Below are 23,831 nucleotides of genomic sequence, written 5' to 3' on the forward strand. Positions count from 1 at the left end.
GAACCCATCTTTGCATGTTCCCTTGGTATCTCTGATTTTCTTGAAGAGATCTCTAGTCTTTCCCATTCTGTTGTTTTCCTTTATTTCTTTGCACTGATCACTGAGGAAGGCTTTCTTATCTCTCCTTGCTATTCTTTGGAACTCTGCATTCAAATGGGAATATCTTTCCTTTTCTCCTTTGCTTTTCTTTTTCCCTCTTTCCACAGCTATTTGTAAGGCCTCCTCAGACAGCCATTTTGATTTTTTGCATTTCTTTTTCTTGGGGGTGGTCTTGCTCCCTGTCTCCTGTACAATATCATGAACCTCTGTCCATAGTTCATCAGGCACTCTGTCTATCAGGTCTAGTCCCTTAAATCTATTTCTCACTTCCACTGTATATCATAAGGGATTTGATTTAGGCCATACCTGAATGGTCTAGTGATTTTCCCCACTTTCTTCAATTTAAGTCTGAATTTGGCATAAGGAGTTCATGATCTGAGCCACAGTCAGCTCCTGGTCTTGTTTTTGCTGACTGTATAGAGCTTCTCCATCTTCGGCTGCAAAGAATATATTCAGTCTGATTTCGGTGTTGGCCATCTAGTGATGTCCATGTGTAGAGTCTTCTCTTGTGTTGTTGGAAGAGGGTGTTTGCTATGACCAGTGCGTTCTCTTGGCAAAACTCTATTAGCCTTTGCCCTGCTTCATTCTGTACTCCAAGGCCAAATTTGCCTGTTACTCCAGGTGTTTCTTGACTGCCTACTTTTGTATTCCAGTCGCCTATGATGAAAAAGACATCTTTTTTGGGTGTTCGTTCTAAAAGGTCTTGTAGGTTTTCATCGAACCCTTCAACTTCAGCTTCTTCAGCATTACGGGTCGGGGCATAGACTTGGATTACCATGATGTTGAATGGTTTGCCTTGGAAATGAACAGAGATCATTCTGTTGTTATTGAGTTGCATCCAAGTACTGCCCTAAAAATCCAGCATATTCCACCTATTTATTCCTTCCTCCTTCTCTCAGCTGGTGGCAACCACTGACCATTTTACTGTCTCCATAATTTTGTCTTTTCCAGAATGTCACGTAGTTGCAATCAAAAGGTATGTAGCCTTTTCAGACTGGCTTCTTCCCCTTGCTACTGTGCCTTCCATACCTTTTCATGACTTGATGGTTCATCTCTTTTTAGGACAAATAATGTTTCATTTTCCAGATATAGTGTATTTATCCATTCATTTATTAAAGGGTATCTTAGTTACTTTCAACTTTTGTTACAAACAAAACGCCAGAGGCATACACAGGCACATTTGTTTTTTATTTTTTTGGCTGTGACATGGCCTGTGGGATCCCACTTTCCTGACCAGAAGTGAACCCGGGCCCACAGCAGTGAGAGCGCCGAGTCTAACCGCTGGACTGGTGGGGAATTCCCTGGCATGCACAGGATTCATGTGGATTCGTTTCCAACCCGTTTGGAGCAGGCTGGTTGGTTCATATGGTTACAAGTGTGTATACTTCTGAAAGAAACCCCTAAGAAACCCCCAAACTGTCTTCCTAAGTGGCTGTACCAATTCTGTGTTCCCATCAGCAGAAAATGACGGTTCCCCTTGCTCCATAACCTCACCAGCATTTGGTGGTGTCAGTGTTTTGGATTTTAGGCATCCTATCGGGTAGGTAGTGGTACATTATTCTTCTTTTCATTTGCAGTTCCCTAGTAACCTGTGAGATTCAGCATCTCTTGGCATGTTTATCTGCCATCTGTGTGTCCTTGATGAGGTGACCGTTAAGATCTTTTGTCCATTTTTTAATTGGATTGTTTTGTTTTCCTGTTGGTAAGAGTTCTTTGTATATTCTGAATAAAGTTCATATAATTTTCACATGTCACATTCTTTCGACGTCTCTCACCAGTTTTAAAATGTAAAACCATTTGTAGCTTGTGAGCCATACAAGGACATGTCAGGGAGCAGAGTCACCCCATAGGTCACAGTTTGTCTTAGAAGTTTGGGCTTTCTTCTTAGAACCACTGGGGAATCAGCCAATGGTTATATGCAGCAAAGAGATGTGGCTTAGTGCACGCTTTATCACTCTGCCTCTACTGAAGTGAGGGCAGGAGCAAGGTGTATGAGGAAGCTTGGGGCAAAGACACTTATTAGAGTTTGTTGCAGTGATCCAGGTGAGGGGTGGGGCTGGCTTAAACTAATTAAGTTTTGATGCAGCTGAGTAGAGCTGGGTTCTAAAATCCACTGTGGACAGTGACTGCAGCCATGAAATTAAAAGATGTTTGCTCCTTGGAAGAAAAGTTATAACAAACCTAGACAGCATATTAAAAAGCAGAGACATCACTTTGCTGACAAAGGTCCGTCTAGTCAAAGCTATGTTTTTTCCAGTGGTCATGTACGGATGTGCGAGTTGAACCATAAAGAAGGCTGAGCACCAAAAAATTGATGCTTTTGAACTGTGGTGTTGGAGAAGACTCTTGAGAGTCCCTTGGACTGCAAGGAGATCCAACCAGTCCATCCTAAAGGGGATCAGTCCTGAGTGTTCATTGGAAGGATTGATGTTGAAGCTGAAATTCCAATACTTTCGCCACCTGATGCGAACGGCTGACTAAAAGACCCTGATAGTGGGAAAGATTGAGGGAAGGAGGAGAAGGGGATGACAGAGGATGAGATGGTTGGATGGCATCACCGATTCAACGAACGTGAGTTTGAGCAAGCTCTGGGCTACGGTGATGGACAGGGGAGCTTGACGTACTACAGTCCGTGGGGTCGCAGAGTCGGACGTGACTTAGTGACTGAACAACAACAAAGAGCTGGGTATATTTCAGGAACATTTAAGAAATAGGAGAGACAGAACATCGGGCCTGACATGGAGGACCAGAGGAGGGGAGACTCAGAGATGATCCCGAGATGTCTGCCTCAGCCAGTGAATCAGTGCTGCTGCCCTTCCCTGAGTCAGAGGACGCGGGAGGAGCGGTGCGGGTGGGTGGGCTGAGGGGCCGTGACTCATCCACGAGGGGCTGTCAGCTGTCTGCTGGTTTAGAGCTCAAGAGACAGCTAAAGGTTTTGAAATCATCAGCTTATTAATTATAAAGCCATGGGAGGGAGTGAAATCCCTCCTGGCTGTGGGCGTTGAAAGAGAAGCAAAGGGGAAGCAGGAGGATGGCGCAAGGAAGATGGAGAACAAGAAAGGAAGAGGAGAAGGGGACCAGGAGGGACGTCAGGGGGCAGGCAGCTCAGCGGGCGAGGGTGGAGGAGCGCGGGGAGCACGTGTCCAGAGATGGAAACAGAGGCTGCCGAGAAGTGGAGCAAGAAACGGAGAGGCAGGGCCGCTCAGAACTCAGGCGGGGCCTGGGAACCAAGACGACACGTCGGACCCAAAGAGGGGAAGGGTGCTCACAGCGTCTCCACATGGACTCTCTGCATGACCAGCCAGCAACAGATTGTTGTTGCTGTCCAGTAACTAAGTCAGGTGTGACTCTCTGTAGCCCCAGGGACTGCAGCACACCAGGCCTCCCTGTCCGTCACCAACTCCCGGAGTTTACTCAAACTCATGTCCATGGAGTCGGTGATGCCATCCAACTGTCCCATTCTGTCCCGTCCCCTTCTCCTCCTGCCCTCAATCTCTCCCAGCATCAGGGTCTTGTCTGATGAGTCAGCTCTTCGAATCAGGTGGCCAAAGTATTGGAACTTCAGCTTCAGCAACAGTCCTTCCAATGACACCCAGGACTGACCTCCTTTAGGATGGACTGGTTGGATCTCCTTGCAGTCCAAGGGACTAGAGATTAGAGGTGAAGTAATGACAAGGTTATTGTGCTGATTAAAGTCGTGTGAAACTTGTCTCCCTCGAAAGGCACAGGGAGAAGACAGACTACTGAGGCCGCGTTGTTTCCATTAAGAGCTTTTCTACTCGTGTTCCATGAAGCGAACCCTGAGTAGTGCCCTCCCAGCCACTTCCACACTGTGCTTTTGGGTGTTGCCCCCCAAATGGCACATTCTCAAGCCTGGTTCTCAGGTCTTCCCAGGAGTTCCTTGAGTTACCCAATATACCTTCAATAAATTCCTTTTCTATTTATGTCATCAAGGAATTGTTCCTTTGGTTACTAATAGAACTCTGACTGATACAAGTCCCTGATCTTGTCCTAGAAAATAACAATATAAAAATCTCCAGGCTCCTATTGGATAAGTTAAGAAATGATTTATTCATTAACATGCCGTCTTCATGTCAACCCAGAAAGGAAGATGGGGCTTGCCTGGCGGTCCAGTGGTTAAGACTCTGGGCTCCCAGCGCTTCAGTGAAGTTTCCATCCCTCATCAGGAAACTAAGATCCAGAATAAAAAATAAATAAAAATAAAAAGTAATAAATAAATTTTAAAATTAAAAGTTTAATAAGAAAAATTTTAATAAAATAATTATTAAAAACTAATGAATAAGCAAATAAATTTTTAAATAAAATTTTTAAAACTTTTTTTTTAAATGAAGCCTGATCTCTCAATGGGAAGAGCCCCCCAAATCCTGGACCATCTTTAATTTGCCCCATCGAGAAATAGGGAGCTGGTGAAGTGCTTCTTTTTTCTTTTTCGGACTATGTGGTTTCTTAAAAACATTTTTAATGTGGAAGAATACAAACAAGGGCGTTAGAAATCATCCACAAGTCCACTACCTAGAAAAGACGCCATAACTTCATGAGGAATTCCCTTTCGACATCCTTGAAGCTCCACCTTCCCAGACTCTCCATCTATTTCCTCACTTTTCCGCAGAAGGACTTTAAATAGGAATGAAGCATGATTAAATTTGCATGTCGAAACATTACTTCGGCTTCAGCGCCCGGAACAGTTGGGCAGGCGGCAAACCGGGCGCTGTCGCTGTAACGGCGGAAACGGCCCTCGAAGGCTCCGCTGCCCGGGGGGGGGGGTGTAGCTGTTCCAGGAGCTTCTCCCCACTTAGATTTTTGGACAATTCATGACTTCCCAAGTGGCTCGGCGGTAAAGAATCCACCTACAATGCAGGAGAAGCAGGTCCTATCCCTGGGAAGATCCCCTAGAGGCGGAAATGACAGCCCACTGCGGTGTTTTTACCTGGGGATTCCCACGGACAGAGGAGCCTGGTGGGCTACAGTCCCTGGGGTCACGAAGAGTCAGACGTGAGTTAGCAACTAACCAAGAACAATGGACAATTTGGCTTTAACAATACTATACAGAGTGCTTTGCAGATGCAACTAGACAAGCCCAGTCCAGAAATCTGCTGGAGAAGGAGCCCCTTGAAAATATATTTCTCACTCACACTACAGATCTACCCCAGATGGCCTGCAATTCCGTTCCGTCTTATCTCCACATCAGACCTCAGTTTTTAAATGTGGCCTCTGTCTAGAACATCATGGTAGAGGGAAAAAACTAGCTCTTAAAGCTTCCATAGAGGAGGGACCCAGAGCGGTTCCTCTGGCGTTTCGCTGGTGCAAGCACATCTTGGACCAGGGAGGCTGGAAACGGGGCCAAGAAGACTCAGGCCGGCCTGCGGGCCCCTGTGATCTGGTCTCTGTCGGCCCCAGATCTCAGCCCTTACGCTTCCTGCCCACACGCCCTCGGGCCACGCGGACGTCCTTGCTGTTGTTCAAACGAGGCAGACCCCCGCCCACCCCACGGCAGGGCTGGCCGTCCGCTGGCCCCCACCCCCAGCCTCGGGGCTCCGGCCCCAGCCCTGCAGGTCACCCGACTGCCTTATTCCACAACAGCCTTCCTCCTCCTGTGAGCCCCGTCACAGCCCCACGTACTCCGTATTCATCGCTGCATGACGTGTGTGTTTTGCTAGTTTGTTTGATCTCCCTGTGGGCCTCTCTCTTACTGTCTGTCTCTGTCTGTCTCTCCCCCCGCCCCCCACATACACACACGTACAGAGAGACAGAGATGAAAGCTTCACAAGGGCAAGGTTTTTGCTTTGATCCCTGTTGCGCCTCCGATACTTAGAACAGCATCTGGTACATAAAAGTGCCAAAAATATCTTTGAGCGAGTCCGTAATGGATGAATGAATACTAGAAAGGGAATTAGCACAGGAGAAAGACATAAAATATTCACTAAATTATAACTATATACCTTTCACTACTAATTCATTTGATTGGCCTTCATTTGAAAACTCTAGATTGTAAAAGTGAACCTGCAGATACAATATATTTACCAGCCTTCGGGATGACAGGTAGTTTTCAGTTCAGTCGCTCAGTCGTGTCTTTGTGACTCTTTGCGACCCCATGAACCGCAGCACGCCAGGCCTCCCTGTCCATCACCAACTCCTGGAGTTTACTCAAACCCATGTCCATCAAGTCGATGATGCCATCCAACCATCTCATCCTCTGTCATCCCCTTCTCCTCCTGCCTTCAATCTTTCCCAGCATCAGGGTCTTTTCCGGTGAGTGGGCTCTTGGCATCAGGTGGCCGAAGTATTGGAGTTTCAGCTTCAGCATCAGTCCTTCCAATAAATATTCAGGACTGATCTCCTTTAGGGTGGACTGGTTGTTATCTCCTTGCAGTCCAAGGGACTCTCAAGAGTCTTCTCCAACACCACAGTTCAAAAGTATCAATTCTTCGGTGCTCAGCTTTCCTTATAGTCCGACTCTCACATCCATATATGACTACTGGGAAAACCATAGCTTTGACTAGATGGATCTCTGTTGGCAAAGTAACGTCTCTGCTTTTTAACATGCTGTCTAGGTTGGTCACAGCTTTTCTTCCAAGGAGCAAGCATCTTTTAATTTCATGTCTGCAGTCATCATCTGCAGTGATTTTGGAGCCCAGATAGTCTTAGTTATCTATTTTTTTTTTAATTTTAAAAAACAGATCAATTTTTGGGGCCACACTGCACAACTGGCCTGTGGGCTCTTAGCCGGGATCGAGCCTGTGCCCCCTGCAGTGGGAGCAGAGTCCTAACCTCTGGCCTGTCGGGGAATTCCCCCAGACGTCTAACTCAAGCTTAATTCTGGAGCAAGGGCCATCCTGTATAGTCACTTTCCTCAGTGAGCATACTTTATTCTTTGAATGTGAAGACAGAGGGGGAGTACTTATTTAAAAGAAGAAGAAAAAGAGAAAAAGGAAGAGGAGAAAAGAGGGAAGGGGGAAAGCAGGGGAGGAAGAGAGAGAGGAAGAGAAAGAGGAAGAATCTCTTTGGAATCAGGAGCCCATGTCTCCCAACAGCATAGCCCATTGATCTCCTTGCCGTCCCAGGGACTCTGAATGCCTGTTTACTTTCACAGGACAGTCCCCTGGAAAGCCCTAAAGCTTTCAAGACTCCACAGCCACACAGACATTTCTAACCTCATGGGCTCTTTCTGCCTGGTCCCAACATCAGCTGTGAAATGGATTGCAGAGGTGGTTGCTTGCTGAGAGAGTCTACTCTGTCATGTTGACCAAGCAACAACCATTCACTGAAGCACAGAACATGTCGGACTTGATCACTGAGCTTCAGGAATGTTTCTTGAGAATCAATGGAACCAACGTAATTTTTGTATCTGAAGTTCTTCAGATTTTGCAAGCATGGGAAGATTTCCTGCCTTACTCCCCACAGCCTCTCATCTCCAAAAGCTGCGGATGCAAAGTGAAGTCTCTGCTTCTGTGGTTCGGGCATTACCACCATTTTACAAACACGGAGAGGGAACTAGGTCACTTAGAAGGTCCTATTTCCAGAGGAAAAGATCAAAGAGGTCAAAGGAACAAGTGGTCACTGAACGAGAAGTATTTTTAGAAGGCTTAACTCACAGGAGTAACAGATGTCTCCTCCTTCCTACTCTGCCCTCCCTCTCCACGAAGCAGACCCACTGCTGCCTTAATACAACATCATGCAAGGATAATGCAGTCACGCCGAGATCTACCATGATATCCTTGTACAGACAGCTGAAGCTGGTCTGAGAGGCCAACGGGCACCCAGCTCTGTGGAATGGAAGTCAGGCATGGTCTCCCACTCCCCTCCTCTGCTGAGCTTTCCTTCGACTCCAGACAAACAGTGCCACGTGCAGAAGTGATGGCTCTTCTCCACGATGATTTGGTCAGTGAAACAGTCTGATTGGCAGAGAGGCAGCCCACCATCTACCCTTGAATCGAGCAAGCAAACCATAAAAGTTCAGGCTGTTCTTTGAGGCCTTGGAGAAACAGATTCACCCATGATGTCTTCATGTATTCCAGGAATTTCTTACAAACTAGACCACTAATTTGTTAGTGTTTTGCTGTATCATGATGGAGAACACTGTCCCTTTATTTTATTTTATTGAAGTACAGTCCATGGGGTCAAAAAGAGTCAGACAGGACTGAGCGACTAACAGCTTCACTTTCACAGTCGATTTACAATGTCGTGTTGGTTTCTGCTTACATCAAAGTGATTCGGCTATAATACACGCATATTCCCTTTCACGTTCTCTTCCGTTATGGCTTGTCACAGGATACTGAGTGCATTTCCTGTTTCATATGGCAGGACCTTGCTGCTTATCTGTCTTACATAAAATAATTTGCATCTGCTCCTGCTAAACTCCCGTCTATCCCTCCCGTTTCCCCTTCCCCCTTGGCAACCACAAGTCTGGTCTCAGTTGGAGGACGCTGTTCTGATGATCAGCCTTTTCTTGCTAGGTTGCATGCTCAGTCCCTCAGCCGTGTCCAACTCTCTGTGACCCTGTGAATGCCCGTCAGGCTCCTCTGTCCATGGGATCTCGCAGGCAAGAGTACTGGAGTGGGTTGCCATTTCCTCCTCCAGGGGATCTTCCTGACCCAGGGATCAGAGCCGAGTCTCCTGTGTCCCCTGCATGGCAGGCAGATTCTTTACTGCTGAGCCACAGGGGAAGCAATGAGTTTTCAAAACTGATTCAAGTTGAGCATCCTTAATCTGATAAAGGACAACCATGAAAAACCCATAGCAAAAAAAAAAAGAAAAACCCATAGCAGGTATATATTAAATGCTCAATAAATATCAACCACTGTTGTTTGCGCATGTAAATTTTCAGTTGTATGCAATCAAAACTGTTAGCATCCTTCCTTAGGGCTTCATCTGGTGACTGATCACCCATCTTTCAAAATTCAACTCAAGAAACTCATTGAAGGCATTGTCTCTGCTCCCCTGACAGCCTGTGTCTCCCTGCTGGAGCACGTGACAGTCACCACACTGCCAGGACCTATGTCCTCGTCCGTCCCTAGCTCTCTCCACTCAATGAGAAACTCCTTAAAAGTAGAGCTTTGCTCCCACTTTGCACCTGGGCACCCACTTCTGATCTTGGGTCACAAAAAGACTGAAAGTGAGGGGATGGAAAAAGGTACTCCATGCAAATGGAAATCAACAAAGATAAACCCAATTTGGCTTTTATAACTTTTAGAAGACATTTTAAATGTTTTATTTACTTAAACAAATAGGAAACCTCAGGGGTTTTGACTTTTTAATTAATTTTTACTGAGTTTAGTTGGTTTACAATGTCGGGTTAGTTTCTACGGAACAGCAAAGTGAATCAGCTGCACGTACGCACATCTCCCCTCTTTTCTGGATTTCCTTCCCGTTTAGGTTCCCACAGAGCACAGAGTAGGGTTCCCTGTGCTGCAGCAGGTTCTCATTAGTTACCTATTTTACACATTGTCATGAATATTTGGGGGCTTCCCCCTTGGCACAGCGGTGAAGAACCTGCCTGTCGGCGCAGGAGACGCAGGAGACATGGGTTCGATCCCCAAGTTGGGAAGATGCCCTGGAGAAGGAAATGGAACCCACTCCAGTGGTCTTGCCTGGAGATTCCTCGTGGACAGAGGAGCCTGGCGGGCCGCAGTCCATGGGGTCACACAGAGTTGGACACGGCTGAGGGGCTGAGCACAGTGAATACACGTCCACTCCAGTCTCCCAGTTCAGCCCACCCCTTGCGCGCCCGGGGGGTTTGATTTGGAAAGTTGGTGTTCTTTGGTTTTCATTGGAGGAGCCGTTGGAGAGGACGCGCCGGACACCCTGCTGGGCTGACCCTTTGTCACACGACCGGAAGTGCCCGTCTGCCAGCCGCCAGCCTTCTCGCTATGCCTGACACCAGGCAGCTGCAGGGAGCGGGCAGCCCCTTGGGCAGCGCTGTCCGAGGCAGGCAGCCCCTGACCCCTCCTGGGCACCGGCGCGCACACACGGCACGCCAGCACGGGATGTAACCTCTGTCAGCATCCTCTTCATTCATTATTAGCAAGCACACCTCATCTTTTTAAATACAGTCACCAAATGACAGCTGACTCCCTGCCTTTCCAAAAACTTAGCCCCAGGAAACGGCAGTTGATCCGACTTAATGCTCTACATTTGGCCGTTTTTCAGGCTTGCCATTTTTCAGCTGACCTGAAGATGCTGAATGATAGATAGCTACGTCTAATATAAAAAGAATACTATATGATCCATGTAGCAGCTTCTATTTTAATACTGATGTTTATTATGAAATCAATGGTACGTTATTACATCGCAGGAATGAGATGGCCAACCATGTACTGAATTGACTTAGACATATTAATAGATTCCTTCAGTATCAATATGAAAAAAAGAATACCATAAAAATATAGGGCTTCCCAGGTGGCTCAGTGGTAGAGAATCTGCCTGCTAAGAATTCCTGCAGGAATCACAGGAGACGTAGGTTTGATCCCTGGGTCAGGAAGATCCCCTGGAGGAGTAAATGGCAATCCACTCTAGTATACTTGCCAGGATAATCCCATGGACAGAGGAGCCTGGTGGGCTACTGTCCATGGGGTCGCAAAGAGTCAGCTGCAACTTAGCATCTAAACAACATAATAACAATTAAATTTGGAAAATATCTTTGTTTAAGAAAGACAGGAAACTGACACAGATGATGAGTTCATGGAAAGCTTAATTTTATAAAATTAATAATTTTTTTTATTTTTAAATGACTGATCCTGTAAGTAGGTCATTCAGCAAATATTTCATGAGCCCCTACTATGTGGTCAAGCATCACTCCAGATGCTGGGAGAAGACAATGCTCTCACGGACCTTACCTTCTGGATGAAGGAGATAGACAGCAAATAGGTAAATAGATAAACAAATAAGATAATTTCAGGTTGCAATAACTGCTTTGAAGGAAATACACAGGCTAATGTGAGAAGAATCCCGGGGAGTGGAAGGCACTGGGCTATGTGTCCATGGGAAATTACAGATCTGGGTCAAGAAGACCTTAAGATCTTATACTATGTTCATGGATTGGGAGAACAAGAGAGGGGGATGAACAGCCCACCACACAGACAGTCCACGCATGAAAGCGCACAGAATCAGTGACGCCTGTTCTTGGTGTGTGCCAAATCTGTTCTTTGAAAAGCACCTCTCCCACCTCAGCCTGGGAGTTGCTGAAGCAGGATTCTTTCAAGAGCTCAGGAGAAAGTGATCCCATCAGGAATGCTGCTGGGAGGGCATGTGGATGTGCCACAAACGTCAGAGGCGGGCAGAGCATTCCAGAGAGCGAGGTCAGACCGCGGTCAACTGTAGATAGAGGCTGACTTAAAGCACCAAGTGTGGGGAGAGATCCCGGGGAGAGAGTAAAAAAGGGAAGAACTGACGGCCTAGGAAACTGCCACTGTCCGTGTTTTAAGATACATCTTGTCGACTCAATGTCTGCAATAACCTCTGCAGCTAAACTTCCACAGGAAATTAGAGACCCACTGAAGGATGCTTCCAACCTCAGAGGAATCATGAAACATTTAAATCACACCCACTCCAGGCATGCAGCCGTAAAAAACTCACAGCTGTGTTTTTGGAGAACACACCAACTTTTTATTCCCTGCATGTATTTGCAAGCAATAAGAAAAATAGGTGATCTGTGGGTAATTAATAGGCACCACAATAAACCTGGGCACTTAGTTTCGGCTGATGAGCATCGGGCAGTTCAAGTTTCCATTTATAACGGAGGCTGTCACTCGTCAGCAATGTGTGACTTAGAGCTGCCACAGCCGGCTAAACACACAAGCCAGCTTCCCTTCCGATAGTGTAACTAAAATTAAAGGAACAGTCCAGACATCAAACCAGGACATTGCATTCCAGTTCTCCGGCACCTGGCCTGTTTTCCATCACACATTACCTGGTCTCATGGCTTCAGCTACTTCCTTTCCACCGTTGATCTGGTTCTCGCTCGCTCTCTCCCTCCCTCCCCCAGCCCTCTCTCTGTCTGTCTCTCTCAATCCCATAAATCTACTCCACGTCCCGGACACAGGTATCAGTTTGCCGCTGAGATGTTCCCTCTTTGATGTCACCCGCATCTTTGGTTCAAAGGAACCGAAGGCTCTGGTTCCCAATGCAATTTCTCCTCCTGTATCAGCTGCGATTAGCACCACATTTCGCCCTAACAAAGAAACCTGCAGATTGGAGATCGTAGGCTGAGCCAAAGCTGGGATCGCACACCCAGGCTTATCTGAAGATCCTGTCCCAGCGTATCTAGAGGACCAGCGGTGCATTAGGAGGAGTTAGCCAGAGAATAAAAGACCAGAATGGGACCAACAGGCCAGAGACGTCCAGCACGGGTGGCCAAAGGTTACTGACATTTGCACGCACGCACGCTCTGGCCTGGGCTCAAATCAATATGCTCAGATATTGATCTCTCGACGTGGCGCCGTGGATTCACCTCTGAGCTTGTGTGCTGAAGCTGAACGAATTTCTTTATGACACAAAGCTTTGTAGCCCAGAGCATGGCCCAGAATAGACGTGAAGACCTTGAAAGGAATAGAAGTAAGAATACAGGAGATAGTGTTCCCAAGGGAAGATGAATTGAAAAGGGGCCTTTTACAGAAATATCAAATGGAATACCAAGAATATCTGCAAAGCAAGAACAAAGACACAGCTGAAATTTTCACAAATTGGAAGCATCTGAGATTGACAGAGATGGAAAGGAAGCAAGCCGCTCAGACGCACCAGCAGGAGCTAGAATGGCAGCAGTCTCTGGTTGTGGAAAATCAGCTCCAGAGGAATTAGCCTGAGGGCCCCAGGGGAGCCAGGAACAGCCCTCCGAACCCCCCAGCCCCCGCCCGCTCTTGGGGAGCAGGTTCACAGGCAGATTCACGGGCCTGCCCTGTCCCGTGCTCCCGATGCCAGAACAGTTCCATGCTGAACGTCCCTGCAGACCAGCCGGGTAAAACGGATGTGATGAGTGAGGCCAGCCTCTTCCGGCCGGCAGGGCCTCAGAGCAGCAGCTTATCTAAGTGCCGGGCAGCATTTGGCGGGTGGAGGGCTGTGATGCACAGTTTCATCAGACCATCTTGGCCACACGTTTCTCAGCCGGCAGATCTGATCAGTGAGAGGAATGGAAACCCGTGGAAACTGCCACTTGATGAGTTACCATCATCCACGTGGTCAGGCCAGAGCAGCCTGGGGGCCCAGACCATTGTGACACAGAGAAAGTGGAAGAATTATTCCCTGTTTGGGGTCAGCAGGATCTCTCCCTCTGGGGTGGATCCAGACACAGCCACTCAGACTGCAGTCTTGTACAGTGCGGGTGGCCAGAGGTTCCTGACGTTTGCACGCACGCACGCTGAGTCACTTCAGTCGTGTCCCACCCTTTGTGACCCCACGGACTCCTGTGTAGCCTCTACTCCTCCACTGGAGCCCGCCAGGCTCCCCCAGGCAAGAATACTGGAGTGGGCAGCCATGCCCTCCTCCAGGGGATCTTCCCACACCAGGGGTTAGACCCAGGTCTCCCACATTGCAGGCTTATTCTTTACCATCTGAGCCACCGGGAAGCCCTCTCCAACGGGTACAACAGACACTTCAGTGGGTGCAATGTCTCAGCTTTAGACTTGAGGAAATGTACAATAGGAAGTACAATAGGAACCAGAGATCAAATTGCCAACATCTATTGGATCATAAAAAGCAAGAGAATTCCAGGAAAATATCTACTGCTGCTTCATTGACTACGCTTAAAGCCTCTGACTGTGTGGATCACAACAAACTGTGGAAACTTCTTAATGAGGTGGGAATACCAGACCACCTTACCTACCTCCTGCAAAACCTGTATGCAGGTCCAGAAGCAACAGTTAGAACTGGACACTGAACCACCGACTGATTCAAAATTGGAAAGGAGCACGTCAAGGCTGTATACTGTCACCCTGCTTGTTTAACTTATATGCAGAGCACATCATGAGAAACGCTGGGCTGGAAGAAGCACAAGCTGGAATCAAGATTGCCGGGAGAAATATCAATAACCTCAGACATGCAGATGACACCACCCTTATGGCAGAAAGCAAAGAAGAGCCTCGATTTTCTCCTCGGTAAAGAGCCTCTTGATGAAAGTGAAAAAGGAGAGTGAAAAAGTTGGCTTAAAACTCAGCATTCAAAAAATGAAGATCATGGTATTCATGGCAAATAGATGGGGAAACAGTGGAAACAGTGACAGACTTTATTTTTTGGGACTCCAAAGCCACTGCAGATGGTGACCACAGCCATGAAATTAAAAGATGTTTGCTCCTTGGAAGAAAAGCTATGACCAACCCAGACAGCATGTTGAAAAGAGACATTACTTTGCCAACAAAGGTCCGTCTGGTCAAGGCTATGGTTTTTCCAGTGGTCATGTATGGATGTGAGAGTTGGACCATAAAGAAGGCTGAGCACCAAAAAATTGATGCTTTTGAACTGTGGTGTTGGAGAAGACTCTTGAGAGTCCCTTGGACTGCAAGGAGATCCAACCAGTCCATCCTGAAGGAGATCAGTCCTGGGTGTTCATTGGAAGGACTGATGCTGAAGCTGAAACTCCAATACTTTGGCCATCTCATGGGAAGAGTTGACTCATTGGAAAAGACCCTGATGCTGGGAGGGATTGGGGGCAGGAGGAGAAGGGGACGACAGAGGATGAGATGGCTGGATGGCATCACCGACTCGATGGACATGGGTTTGAGCAAGCTCCGGGAGCTGGTGATGGACGGGGAGGCCTGGCGAGCCGCGGTCCGTGAGGTCGTGAAGAGTTGGACGCGACTGAGCCACTGAACAGCAGCAGGAAATAGTCGTGTCGCCCGGCTTCTCTCCAGCTTGAGTGCACACCACACTGAGGGCTGACGGCGGTTCCAGGAAAGACCCCCAGGCTCAGTCAGCGCCGGTTTTGCTGACTCGCTGCAATGAGGGGGCGCGCACGGCCTGGGCGTCTCGGGAAGAGGCCGTGTGGGGGGCGTTTGTAGGACTCGGGTGTGTGACGATGTATTCCAAGGCGGGGAGGGCGGGGGCAACTGGAACCAGGCAGGGTTGGAGGTGGTCCTGAAGCGGGCTGGTCTAACGATTGGGTGTCCCAGGGATCTTTGCCCGGGGGCGGGAGGAACAGCTGGGGAGCAAAGCTGGCGATAAGGAGGCGTGGGTCAGTCCTGGCCACTGCGGCCGTGCCGTGACCGCGCATCTCTGACTGTCGGGGACACCAGAGAGTCTTATCAGGGCTGACTTGTACTTTCTCAAGCCCCACAAGAAGTTAGTGGGTGTTCTGGGGGGAAAAAAAGGAGATCTAAATAAGCCTGGAGAATAAGCCTGTGAAACAGTGTTGAATAAACACAATACTGGGCTTCCAGGAGCTTTTTACACACTCAAGTGCCTTGTGAGTCTCCCAAGACACCCCCCATGGGGTCAGCGCTGCAACCTGATTCTGTCCTAGCAGAAGCCACAACCGCCGGGGGCTTCCCCGCCCCCGCCCTCCCGGCCTGTCCCCTCTGACCGCTCTTCCTCTTCACCCTGCACCCTCCCCTCTGCTCCCACCACCCGGCCTCCTCCTGTTTCCGTTCCTTCTTCCCAGAATGCTTTTCCCCGTGTGGCTGCAGAAAACCATCCCCTCCCCTCCTTCAGGCCTTTTGCAAATGGCACCTTCCAGGATGGCCTCCCTGTTTTTGCTTCACGAAACCCACCTCCCCTGACTCTTCCAGACGCCCTGGTCATGGCTTAATTTTTCTTCTGAGCACTCATTACATCTAAGTCACTCTCCACTTTATTTTTTTCTTTATGGTCTTTCTGCCTATGTGGGCAGGCACTTTTTAAAAAATTATTTTAAATTTAATTTTTATTTTATCTTGGAGTATACTTGATCTACAACATTGTACCAGTTTCAGGTGTACACTGAAGTGATTCAGTTCTACACATACATGTATCTATTCTTTTTCGTATTCTTTTCCGATATAGGTTATTACAGAATATTGAGTGCAGTTTTCTGTGCTATACGGTAGATCTTTGAAAGAGAAAGCTGCTCAGTGGTGTCCAACTCTTTGCGACCCCAAAGAGTCCGTGGAATTCTCCAGGCCAGAATACTGGACTGGGTAGCCTTTCCCTTCTCCAGGGGATCTTCCCGACCCAGGTCTCCGGCACTGCAGGCAGACTCTTTACCAGCTGAGCCACCACGGAAGCCCGAGAATCCTGGAGTGGGCAGCCCATCCCTTCTCCAGCGGATCTTCCCGACCCAGGGGTGGACCCGGGGTCTGCCGCGTTGCAGGCGGATCCTCTACCACCTGAGCTCTCGGGGAGGCCCACAGTAGGTCTTTGCCGATCATGTTTTTCATGCAGCAGTGTGTGTCTGCTCATCTCAAACTCCTGTTCTATCCCTCCCCACTCCCCTTCTCCTTTGGTCACCATGTTTGTTTTCTATGTCTGTGAGTCAGTTGCTGCTTTGTGAATAAGATCACTGTATCGTTTTTTAATATTCCACATCTAAGTGATATCCCACGGTATTTGTCTTTCTCCGCCCGACGTGCTTCATGTAGTGTGAGCATCGCTAGGTCCAGCCATATCGCTGCAAGTGCCATCATTCCATCCTCTTTATGGCTGAGTAGTATTCCACTGCATGTATGTGCCACATCTTTATCCATTCATCTGCTGATGGACATTTAGGTTGCTTCCATGTCTTGGAGAAGGAAATGGCAGCCCACTCCAGTATTCTTGCCTGGAGAATCCCATGGACAGAGAAGCCTGGTGGGCTACAGTCCGTGGGGTTGCAAAGAGTCAGACATGACTGAGCGACTTCACTCACCTACTTACCATGTCTTGACTATTATAAAGAGTTCTCAATGAACATTGGGGTGCAGGTATCTTTTCAAAGTATAGTTGTGTCCAAATATATGCCCAGAAGTGAGATTGCTGGGTCATATGGCAGTCCTGTTTTTAGTTTTTTAAGGAACTTCCATAGCGTTTCCACAGTGGCTGTACCAATTTACATTCCCACCAACAGTGTAGGAGGGTTCCTTTTTCTCTTCACCCTCTCCAGTGTTTATTGTTTGTGGACTCTTTAATGATGGTCATTCTGACCAGTGTGAGGTAAAACTTCATTGTAGTTTCAATTTGCATTTCTCTAATATTAATAGTTAGCAACGTGGAGTGTCTTTTCATATTCCTGTTGGCCACCTGTAAGTCCTTCTTGAAGAAAGGTCTGTTTAGATCTTCGGTCAGGGACTTTTAAACACTTTGTCCCGTGGGGCATCCCCAGGGCTGGAACTGTGGCCGGTGAGTCACAGGCAGGCACATGATACAAATGTGTCAAGTGAGTGACTATGCAAACCCCTCCCAACAGAGGAAGTAGGGAGTGAAGCCCAGGTTTTCAATGCATACCCAGTAAAGAGGTTTGGGGACAACATAGGGGGCACCTCAGGGACTCTTCTTCCAAAGCTTTAGAATCAAGTGTCCATTTCTCTGATAATGAGTGATGTTGAGCATCTTTTCATGTGTTTGTTAGCCATCTGTATGTCTTCTTTGGAGAAATGTCTGTTTAGTTCTTGTGTACAGCAATAAATGCTGGAGAGGTGTGGAGAAAAGGGAACCCTCTTACACTGTTGGTGGGAATGCAAACTAGTACAGCCACTATGGAGAACAGTGTGGAGATTCCTTAAAAAACTGGAAATAGAGCTGCCATATGACCCAGCAATCCCACTGCTGGGCATACACACCGAGGAATCCAGAATTGAAAGAGACACGTGCACCCCAATGTTCATCGCAGCACTGTTTATAATAGCCAGGACATGGAAGCAACCTAGATGCCCATCGGCAGACGAACGGATAAGGAAGCTGTGGTACATATACACCATGGAATATTCAGTTCAGTTCAGTCGCTCACTCATGTCCGACTGTTTGCTACCCCATGAACCACAGCATGCCAGGCCTCCCTCTCCATCAGCAACTCCCGGAGCTTACTCAAACTCATGCCCATCGAGTCGGTGATGCCATCCAGCCATCTCATCCTCTGTCGTCCCCTTCTCCTCCTGCCCCCAATCCCTCCCAGCATCAGGGTCTTTTCCAATGAGTCAACTCTTCACATCAGGTGGCCAAAGTATTGGAGTTTCAGCTTCAGCATCAGTCCTTCCAATGAACACCCAGGACTGATCTCCTTCAGGATGGACTGGTTGGATCTCCTTGCAGTCCAAGGGACTCTCAAGAGTCTTCTCCAACACCACAGTTCAAAAGCATCAATTCTTTGGTCCTCAGCCTTCTTTATAGTCCAACTCTCACATCCATACATGACTACTGGAAAAACCATAGCCTTGACCAGACGGACCTTTGTTGGCAAAGTAATGTGTCTGCTTTTTAATATGCTATCCAGGTTGGTCATAACTTTCCTTCCTCAGCCATTAAAATAATACATTTGAATCAGTTCTAATGAGGAGGATGAAACTGGAGCCTATTATACAGAGTGAAGTAAGCCAGAAAGAGAAACACCAATACTAACAATACAGTATATTAACACATTTATATGGAATTTAGAAAGATGGTAACGATGACCCTATATGTGAGACAGCAAAAGAGACACAGATGTACAGAACAGTCTTTTGGACTCTGGGAGAGGGCGAGGGCGGGATGGTTTGGGAGAACGGCATGGAGACATGTACATTATCATATGTGAAACAGATCACCAGTCCAGGTTCGATGCATGAGACAGGGTGCTCGGGGCTGGTGCACTGGGGTGACTCTGAGGGATGGGGTGGGGAGGGAGGTGGGAGGGGGGTTCAGGATGGGGACACATGTACACCCGTGCGGATTCAAGTCAATATATGACAAAACCAATGCAATATTGGGAAGTAATTAGCCTCCAATAAATAAATAAATGTAAAAAGAAAAAAAAAAAGAATCCACCTGCCAATGCAGCGGACATAGCTTCAGTCCCTGGCCTGGAAAGATTCCTCAAGCAAAGGGGCAGCTAAGCTCTTGCTCCACAGTCACTGAGTCTGTGTGCCCCAGCTGCTGAAGCCCTTGCCTCCTGGAGCCCACATGCTCCAGCCGCTGGGCCCCGGTTCTGCTGAAGACCATGAGCCTGGAGCAGGCGCTCAGCAACAGCAGGGGCCTCCACAGTGGGACGCCGGTGCCCACCAAGAGTAGCCCCCGCTCACCGCAGCTAGAGAAAAAGCCATGCGCAGCAGTGAGGATGCAGAGACCATTGAAGACTCAGCGCAACTGAAAATAAATAAATAATTTCAAAAATATAAATAAAAAAAAGCAAAAGAAACAAAAAAGAATCAAGTCTCCAGATCTCACTCAAGTCAGTTTTTTCTTCAAAATCCAGCCACCAGCCTGGAATGGAATACTGTGGGCCACTAGATGGCGCCATTCACCAGGCATTGTTGGATTCTTTTCTGTCGCCCTGCAGTCCTAAGATTTCTGAAATCACCTTCTTGGAGAGGATGAATTCCAAGGAACGGTGACCATTCCCGAGGCCATCTGTCTAGACCAGGCAGAAACCCAGAGTCCCACCGCATCACTTATCAACTAGCCACCCCCACCACGGAGCGCAGATTTACCCTTTGATGGGAGCAAAAGATGATTTTAGTGCAGTCGACCCCGGATAACCCCAGGAATTGGCTCCAGGAACCTTCCCCATATCAAAATTGAATTCCTTAGGGACTTCACTGGTGGCCCAGTGGGTAAGACTCCATGCTTCCCCTGCTGAGAGCACAGATTCCATTCCTGGTTGGGGAACGAAGATCCTACATTCTGTGCAAGGCAGGAAAAAAATAAATCAAACCTCTTACATAAAATAGCATAGTATTTGCACACAACCTAGGCACACCTCCCACATACTTTAAATCATCTCTGCATCACTTGTAATACCTAATACAATGTATGTTAGTGTTAGACATGCTCAGTTATGTCTGACTCTTTGCAACCCCGTGGACTGTAGCCCACTAGGCTCCTCTGTCCATGGGATTTTCCAGGTGAGAATACTGGAGTGGGTTGTCATTTCCTTCTCCAGGGGATCTTCCTGACCCAGGGATTGAACCTGCAGCTCCTGTACTGCAGGAGAATTCTTCACCGTCTGAGCCCCCAGGGAAGCTCCATACGGTATAAGTGCTATGTAAATATTTACTGGCATGGCAGATTCCAAGTTTGTCTTTTAGAAGTGGAATTCACTTATTTATTTTGAGATTTTTGATCAAAGTATGGTTGAATTCATGAATGTGGAGTCCACAGACACGGAGGGCCAACATCCTTCGAGTAGTAACCCAGCGAAGGCGAGCAAAGCTGTGGGCCTTCTAGAAAGGCAGCAAGGACTCCGTGCCTCCCCTGTGAACCCGACCTCTGGCCTTCTGGGCACAGCCCTGCCTTTCTCTCTTTACCCTGCCTCCCTAGAGAATGGCTGAGAGGTTAGGGTTCCAACCCTGTTTCTGGCCTCAAGTCATGACTGTGTGAGAGGCGGGGTGAAACAGAGTGAGCAAGTCTGACTGAGTGAACGTCTCCAGGGCAACCTGCCCCCGGACCCCGAGAGGTTCATCCAGCCTCTCTCCACTTGGTTTACACAGCTCCACGACGCAGGCAAAACAATGGACAGGAGGGATGTCATGAGCATTTAATGAGATGCTTCGAGCCAAGTTTTCCATAACGCTTTGTTTTCCATTTGCAGATACCACCTATATCTGTACGCTAACACTTAAGTCCGGGTGACTGGCTGATCTGATGAACCCAAGTCTGTAATCCTGGCTGGTCTTCAGAGGTCCCAGTGAACAGAAACTCCGTGACTGAACCTCCCTGCATTGTCTTGAATGATAGACCATTAGCTCAAGGCGTGTCTGCAAACACAGGCATAGGAAGCTACTGACTTCATGAACGTCAGTTCATCAGCAACTATTTATGGAGAACCTGTGATGTGCTTTGGTGTTTTAGGAAGATTATTCTGGAAGCCAAAATATGGCAGATCAGGGAGGGGGGGTGAAGACAAAGATACCCCTTCTTCAGTGACGTATCATTGTTTCTTTCCCTCAAGAGGAAATATACACATCAAGGCATATTAGAAGAGTTGTTAGATTTTGCTCCTTGTCGTCCCTTTATGTAACCAATAAAACCAGAAATAATGGTTCCATCTGGGGAACAAAGGCACATCCCAGGGTCTGCTCACTCACTGCAGCCACGCTGTCACACACAGACGGCGCCCACAATGAGTAACAAAAAAGTCCAGTTTTGCCCTGACTGGGGACTTCCTGATGGCCAAGCCCATGGGACCGTCTCCTTCCCCAGAAGTCACCCTATATTCCAGCGCATCCTCCCCTACTGAGAGCTGTGGGATGACTCCCTGAGCTGCTTCCACACTGTCAGCCATCACCCTGCCCTCTCATCACCCCGCAAGGCTTACCTACTCTGACGGCCCCTCCTGTCCTGTTTAACCAGATAACTACCACATACACTTACCCATTGCGGATCTATTCTTTCTCAGCTCTCATTCAGAGTGTCGAAACACATCAACCAGAAGAGAAAAGGGAGATCATTTCCGTGACATGATTTTATAAAAATAGAATAGATTTTATAAAAAGCAGCAGCAGCCAGGAGTGGTATTTACTCACCTAGTAATCACTCTAATTATAGACAGTTGGGTGTCACAGGCAACCATATTGGGTGTCCGGAAGGTTGCATCAGACAGGATGTCTCATTTCCAGCTTCCTCTGTTAATGCCCTGCGCACGCCCTGGTCAGCATCTTTCAATTACAATCTGATTGTTACACAAATAGGAAGTCTTCCCATTTGCCGAACTGTGGCCTGCAATTTTATCTTACCGAGGATGTTAGATTTTCAGACCCTGGCTTGGTCCTCCCAATCTTCTGCTGATGTACATTTCCCTAGACAGAATGGATGTTTTGTCTGGGAAAAGATGGACCATAGGAGTTCTAATTGGAGAAAAAAAGAGAAAAAGTCAGACTCCTGTTCCCATTTCAGTAAACTGTGTGGTCTCTCCCTTCCCCCTCCTCCAATATTCCTTTGCTTCTGTTACTTGGCCTTGAAAACTCTGTTCCAAGAATACGGAAGGATTAACATGCCATAATCGAGGACTTCCCTGGTGGTCCCGTGGTTAAGACTTGGCCTTTCAATGCAAAGGATGCAGGTTCCATCCCTGGTCAGGGAGCTAAGACCCACACACCTCATGGCCAAAAAACCAAAACAGAAAACAGAAACAATATTGTAACAAATTCAGTAAAGACCTTAAAAATGGTCCACATCAAAACAAAATTCTTCTAAAAAAAGATGCCATAAGCCAATGTCTAAGTCAAGAGTTTTCACTCATATAGAACCTACACAAGAACTAGAACTTGAAAAAAAAAAAAACAAACCGGCCTGACAGTAAATGAATTCAGCACCTCTGGATTTATTTATAATCTTTCCCTTGGTTTTTTATCCAAATGGATTTCTGGGATTTTTTTTTTTAATTTGAGGGTGGAACCTCTCAAAGTGGCACCTTCTGTCTCTAACAGAAGTCACCAACTGGCTGTCCACAAACCACATCCAGCCACCTGATGCATTTAGTTTGGCTCACATACTGTTTTTTAAAAAGAAGAATTAGTTGTCAGCATTTAAAATTTTTACATAAAAATATAGGTTTCTATAAAACAAATATTTCTATATACCTTGACATAAGGTATGGATTTCTGTAGTGTCTTGGGAAAAATAAAAGCAGATGAGGCCGCCCTGGGATATACCCAGTTGTACCTACGTGGTAACTGGTGGGTGGTGACCCATTAACCTGGTAGGAAGTAGACAAGGCAGACCATCCACAGGAAAACACGGAGCCGGGAAGGGGAGCGCTTTTCTTCTGTATCTGCATCTCTAGTTCAGAACCTTGATTCTGATGAGCGTCCAGTCTACCTCCCCAACGTGTCTGAAACTGAAAGCATCTCCCTGAACACCTGCCAGGCGTCTGCTTGCTGAAGGCAGAGTGGTGGTGGGTGGTGGTTTCGTCACTCAGTCGTGTCCGACTCTGGCGACCCCATGGACTGTAGCCGCCAGGCTCCTCTGCCCATGGGATTCTCCAGGCCAGAGTACTGGAGTGGGTTGCCACGGAATTGGCTTTAAATCTTCCCTCTTCTTTGCAGCTACCCCCACCTCCCCATCAGCCGTCGGGCCCTGAGGCTTAGGCTCTCAAAAGTCCCCTGGACAATGAGACAGCACCTAAAATGTGGCTACTGCGAATTGAGATATGCAGGAAGTGAAAAGGACACACAGGATTTGTTTTTAAATATTGCTAGTTTATTTTTAATATTTATTAGTTTATATATTTGGCTGTGCTGAGTCTTGGTTGGGATCTAGTTCCCCAACCAGGGAACAAACCTGGGCACCCTGTGCTAGGATCTCGGAGTCTTAGCCGCCAGACCACCTGAGAGGTCCCAGAAACGTGGGATCTTAAATATTTATGCTAAAAGACAATGACAATCTAAACTGAGTGATCAATAATTTAACTGAGTGATCAATAATTTTATGTGGGTTACCTACTAAAATGATCTTTTTGACATACTGGGTTAAATTTGTAATATCTAAAGGGTTAAATATTATTAAAACTAACTTGCCCATTTTTCTTTACCTTTTTTAACAAGGTGGGGGTTCAAAAAATTTAAATGGCGTATGTCTCAAAAACTTCAAGTTACATTTGGGGTTCACACCTGTGGCTCTCATTTCTTCCTGTTGGATAGCACTGC

General features: G+C 47.4%; 1 long non-coding RNA gene across 1 annotated transcript; it reads right to left on the reverse strand.

The window, feature by feature from the left end:
• Window positions 1–20,750: 20,750 nt before the first annotated feature.
• On the reverse strand, window positions 20,751–22,957 carry LOC133056189 (uncharacterized). Its single transcript, XR_009692757.1, has 3 exons — window positions 22,853–22,957; window positions 21,711–22,031; window positions 20,751–20,942 (listed from the first exon to the last, which is right to left on the reverse strand). It is a non-coding gene; the product is annotated as an uncharacterized LOC133056189 (long non-coding RNA).
• Window positions 22,958–23,831: the final 874 nt, after the last annotated feature.

This window comes from Dama dama, chromosome 5, assembly GCF_033118175.1.
Source record: "Dama dama isolate Ldn47 chromosome 5, ASM3311817v1, whole genome shotgun sequence".
NCBI lineage: Eukaryota > Metazoa > Chordata > Mammalia > Artiodactyla > Cervidae > Dama > Dama dama.